This window comes from Bison bison, unplaced genomic scaffold, assembly GCF_000754665.1.
Source record: "Bison bison bison isolate TAMUID 2011002044 unplaced genomic scaffold, Bison_UMD1.0 scf7180017864238, whole genome shotgun sequence".
NCBI lineage: Eukaryota > Metazoa > Chordata > Mammalia > Artiodactyla > Bovidae > Bison > Bison bison.
Window position 1 is genome coordinate 1,417,124 of NW_011494810.1, and position 5,773 is coordinate 1,422,896.

General features: G+C 47.2%; 1 protein-coding gene across 1 annotated transcript in view; it reads left to right on the top strand.

The window, feature by feature from the left end:
• The window catches only part of MGAT1 (mannosyl (alpha-1,3-)-glycoprotein beta-1,2-N-acetylglucosaminyltransferase), an 18,730-nt gene that overhangs the window by 440 nt on the left and 12,517 nt on the right, over positions 1-5,773 (top strand). Inside the window, 1 exon segment of the mRNA XM_010846490.1 lies at positions 586-1,007. The gene's annotated coding sequence lies outside the window, so the exon portion shown is untranslated.

The window sequence follows — 5,773 nt, forward strand, 5'->3', positions numbered from 1 at the left end:
GGGGCTGTTGGTGGTAGCATTCGGGCCTCTAGCATTTCAGGAAAGTGCTCTCGGGAGTCGCCTTAGGAAGGAGTTTGACGAAGATTGGGAATTACATCTTTGGCACAATTTTGGAAGGGGCGGGGGGTGCCAGTGAAGGGAAGGGGGCAAAGAATGCTTGTAGAAGGTGCCAGCATCTAGGTCTGGTATGGATTTAATTCAGACTGGGAGAGTTGGCCGATTAAAACACTGCACACCCTAAGAAGCTTGGGAGATGTAGGACGATTAGTGTGTGGCACAAACGAGAACAGGAGGAGAATGTTCTTTTCTGTATTTCTTAGAAGACAGTCTCCACACAGCAGTGGTTTTGGTTACTTTTCTATGGTGGGATTAGGTGCTGTCTTTCCTTTACCTTGAGTCATATTTGTATACATATTGTTGAGGTGACTGTTTGGGGTGGAATTGTGAGTGAGGTAGGTACTTTGAATAACCTTGTGGAGTGTTTAAGGAAGGGTTTTTGATGATAATCTCATTTAGGTAGGAAGTATTAGGGATTCCTTTGAGTATATAATAGATTAGAGAGTGTCATGATTAAATATTCTTCAGGTTAACACAGAAATCAGCTTCAAGGGCCATGCCGGTTCTAAGGCCTGTTTCCTCTCATGAGCTTCAACAGAAGACGGACTCTCCAGCCCTCACAGTGGATGACTTTCCTTCCCTGAACAGGAGATGGGATAGTACCTGGGATCTGCCTATCACCAGACTTTGGGCATAATAAACCAGCTGAATGAAGGGATGTAATAGACCTCTGGGAGGGACACTGAAGCCTGCAGGGGGGGGAGGGACCTGGACATACTCCTTCCCCCCCAGACTCCTCCCATTCAGAGTCCACTTAGCCATGGACTTTGGACCTGGACCAGAGGAGAGAAGCTGCACTTCGGTGTTTCTGATCGGGGATTCTCAGTTTTGGAAATGGAGTACTGGATGGGGGTTTGATGATCTTCAGGGAAGCAGCTGAGAGAAGAAAGGTAAGGTTCCTGTCTCATTTCCCACTTGGTGTCTTGCTGCTCCTGTGCAGATAGTGTTGAGTAGGGCGAGTCCGGGACACTGCCATTCAGAAAATGCCCTGATGAGAACTCTTACCCTGATGGGTACACAGAAAACTTCACTTCTCCTTCCCTCTCAGAGTGCAGGCTTGTTCCCAGTATCTCCTTACCCAGACAGAGTACCTTGAAAGGAGTTGTGAGCAATGTCAGTTGTGAGGTTAGACCACGGAGAACATAAAAAGACTTTAGGCCTCTGAAGGGAGGTTGTATTAGATTACTTGTAAAGGCTTTTTCCACACTGGGGTAATAGGATTCCAAGTCAGTTTGGGCTAAGTACAACTCTGGAATGGATTATCCAGGCTGAGGCAGGCTGCTGTGTTTTGGAGAACTAACTAAATAGAGCTACCTTGGGTGGGGGCAGGTAGCAGATGGTCTGGAATACCTCCTAAGTTGCCTCTCCTCCTTCCCCTTTAAGGAAATGTAGGCCGTGAAACCTCACTGTAAGAGCAGAGGAACTGAACACAGGTTTGGGAATCAGGATTTGTGTCCTAGCTCTGCCTTTCTTAGTGTACACCCCTAGATAATGTCAGTTAAGCTATGCCATGTTCTCTTCGCTTGCAAAATGGGGATAACTAACTTTCCAAGTCCCTCACAGGTTGTTTCCAAGGAACAAATGAAATGGTTGATTTTTCAGGAGTATCCAGGGCCATGTACATGTAGCAGAGTAACATTGTTATTGCTTGATATGCTTGTTTAGTTGCATAGAGAAAAACTGAATTAGGAGTTCTGTTCATTTATTGAATTAGTGTTCTGGCAAAAGTCTTATTTGTGCTTAATTAAGAGTCTGTCCTGAATTTGTCTCATCCTGTTGCTACTAGCCAATACCTGCTATCATGAAGTGGTGGCAAAGGTGCATGGGTTCAAAGAGAGCTCAGATTGAGGGATTCTTGTTGGCTCTCCGAGCTCTCCGATCAGCTGGGCATGTGTGCTTCTGGGTAGCAGACCAAAGAGAGGTGGAGAGAAGTGTAAGTCTCAAGGACCAAGTGTCTGTTAGGAGATGGAGCTCCATTTCTTGGAGTGAGCACTGGGCCTTTCTTTTCTATGCCATATCCTGGTCTTCTGTCCTGCTCTTTGAAGTGACAGTGTTTTTCAGACTGCCATTGTTTAGCCTTCTATATTTTCACAGGCTCTATTCCCACTTAAAGCAGAAGCTGTTCATCTTACCTTCTTACCTTCTGTTCCTTCCTTGAATTCCAATTTACCTATGCCAGGATGCCTGCTTTTCTGAGTGACAAAAACAGCAGAAAGGAGAGGTGATGGAAATTTTGATAGGATACAGTGGACTGGGCAAGGGGTAGGAAGCTTGCTTCTAGCATCTCTTTGCCTCTCACTGCTGTGTAACACCTGGGCCTCATATTCAGTGGGCATTTGCAAGCTGAAAATCGTGTATTTATGACTTGGTTTCTTTCTTTTTCCCTTCCTTCTTTTCCACAGGAGTCTGTGAGGCCCCCAGTGGCCTGAGGGCTGGGCAGGCAGACCTAGGTGGATTTCCTGTCACCTCCCCTAGCTTTGCCCAGCAAATTCCTGGTGCTATTCTTTGCTTAGACGCTAGGATCACAGTGATCCCTCAGGGATATGTGGTCCCAGGCCCTCATCCTGCCTAGGAGGCCTGTGAGTGCTTCGAAGCACTTGAAGTACCACAGAGTCGTGCTGTATTTGTACAGTGCTTACATTATGTGAAGTGTCCAGGCTGTTGTGTTGTGTCAGTTTTTCGTCACCACATTGTTGTGAGGAGAACAGAGCAGGGATTATTCTCCCAGTATGATGCGTGAGGGGAAGCTACAGAAGCCCTGAGCAAGCAGGGCTTGCCTAAGTGTGAAGTGGCAGATGCTGTGATCGCCTGCCCAGTTCTGTGCTTCTTCTATAGTATCTGACCTGACAAGGGCCGTCGGGATTCTGCTGCAAACCTCCAGGGAGGAGAACTCAAGGGCCCTGTCAGACAGCCTCCTGGTAAGATGCTTCCTTCTTAGAGTGAGCCAGAATTCCTCTCCCCTATTGTTTCCAGCAAAAGCAGTAGTCCTTCCCTCAGCCTGACCCTTTGACAAGACAGTCCTCTGGACACAGCCATTAGCCTTCTCAAAGGGGCACCATGATGCCAGGGCACAGCACTCATTGGGTGTTCAGCCACTTAGCCAGGACCAATAAACCACATGTTGTGTGTATGTTGTAACTGAATTTATTTATACCCTTCTTTTTTCCAAAAGGAATCGTCGGTGACTAACCCAAAGTTCCATTTAATAGACATTGCTCAGTGGTTGTTGTGTTAATCTTTTCTCTTTTCTTTGATTTTGGTGAGCTGAGTTTCTGTGTTGTTGAGGGGAGTAGAGATATTGGGAGGAAGTAAGGGGAAAAATAGATACATCGTTGATTTAAAACTTTGCTTTTATTTCTACTTATGGTTTCAAGCTAAGATCTGTCTTATGTTCATAGCATGAATTCTTTGCAAATTATACAAAAATTCAGGATATCTTGGGCATTGTTTATGGGAGGGCAGTTTCCTGGGACAATTTTCACTTCCTTCTTATCTGTCCTCTCCTTTTCTGGGAGTAGTGGCTAGGACCAGAACTTCCTATTCTTCCATTTTCACAGAATCCAATCCCAGTTTCATCCCCAGAATTCAGGCACTTGGCTCCTTGTTTCTGCCCTTCTTACCCTATAACCCTTCTCCATGAAACATCCATCAGGAGCCCAGGGCCTCTTCCCAGGTCAATTTGGCACTCATCACCCTGGCTTCTTGCCTCTCAGAACAAATGTTTTCTTTTGCTTCCATCCAAGAATTCAGCTCATCCTGCCTCTCTAACCAGGTCCTTTGTTTGGGGACAGTCAGGGAATTTCTACTCTTAGATCTTCTCTAAGACTTGAAATTTAAACAGAGGGTTATAGTGATGGGGCATGAGTTTTGGTACACAGTTATCTTTCCTCTTTCCCACTGAACAGCCTTAGATAGAGAAGGAGGATTGGTAGAGATGGGAATCTGACATATTCTGGGATAATTGGTTTCCTCACCTTTCAGCATTCTACTCTGGCCTTTGTCCTGGGATAGTGATCTTAGCTTATCTTGGATCCACAGTGTTTCCCAACTTTTCCCAATTTTAGGAAACTATGGTTTTCCCTCTTGCTTTGATATGGAGTATTAGTATTATAATCCCATGTACCCCTCATGAGGAAAAGCTTAGAGAGAGGGCAGAGATACAGAAACATTCGCTGCTGACTGGCCCATAAGTGTGGACTCCCATTGCTTGCCACAGTCCACACAATCAACTAAACTGGAGACCCTGGACACACACAGAGTCCAGCATCACTGAGGCGTCAGCTCTTCTTTCACTCTTCTCCTTTAGGACCAGGCTCCAACTGCAGGATTTCCCTGCTGCCCGACTATGTGCTTGTCATGCTGGACACACAGCTATCTCAAACACTAAAGGCTGCATGAGAAGAGGGAATGAGTGCCATCTTGGAAGTAGGACTGCCTGGGTCTAAAACCTAGCCATGACCCTCATTAGGTCTTGTGACCTTCAGCAAATTGGGACTTAGCTTGAGCCTCAGAATATACATCTGTAGAGTGAGACGACAGTGTATATTCTGCAGAGCTGCTAGGGTTAAAGGAGAGGCTGGGGGTGGGGTAGGTTGTAGGTGCATGTAAAGGCCACTGCAATTTTGTTTTAGCTCCTTACCCCCATGCAGGGAATTTTAGGTCATGTCCTGCCTTTGTTTCTTTAAACCGCCACACAATTCCTAGTTTCACTTAGAAACAAGTTAGTGAGTGATGTCAGTAACCACACACCAGGAAGTTCCAGACTGCTCTGTGCTCTGAAACACAGGGGAGGGAAGTGGATGGGGGCAGGTGCTGGTGCCAGAACAGTGTGTCCTGATCACATGGCAGCCCTGGCTCTGGACCCAGTCCTTCTCAGGAAAGTTATCTGCACGAGTAACCAGTAGTTCTTAGCGTCCCTCCTTCACTTCTTAGGGTCAGATACAGATATCTACGCTTTTCCAGGGTTCCCCCTACCCCCTTTCACAGGTCAACCCCAAAGCCTGCTTGAGGCCTTAATTTCCTCTTTGGGTCTAATGGTTCTCCCCTAGGGAAAGGTCTGTTTCTACTCTTTTACTTCCAACTAACAGCGTTATCTACCCCGAAAGAAAAAACAAAAGCAAGGGTGGGTGAGGGAAGCCAGCTTGCTCTTTCTCGATTTTGACTGCAAGTGTTTCCTCCCTGGCTTCTTTTTGGCACCCTGGTTCTTGTTCTCACTTCCCTGTAAGCTGTAGCCTCTGTGATGCCCTGGACTCCTCCCTTCCGGAAGCCAGCGGTTGGGGGAGCAGGCCCCCAGATTCTTGGCTTTGGGTTTGGTAAACACACTGCTGAGGTAAGCTGCTCGGCCTACCCCTGGCAGGGCTGTTCCCCTAAGCTCCACGAGATTCTGCACTGTGTGACTGGGTCTGGGCTGGGAGACGCGAGAAGTCTGGACTGGAGTGGATTAAGCGTAATTGGTTTGATGGGTATTGACCCGTGGAGTTGCGATTGTGAGCAGCGAAGGGCCCAATAGTAACAGTTATCTCCACTACATCTCCCGAAGTTGGGGACCCCGGAAAACTTGGGGTGGTCCAGACCTCGAGTCGTTCTGAGAGATCGGGCATTGGAGACGACCTGGGGAGAAGGGGCCCTGGAAGAGTTGAGGCAGACAGCTCCGCCC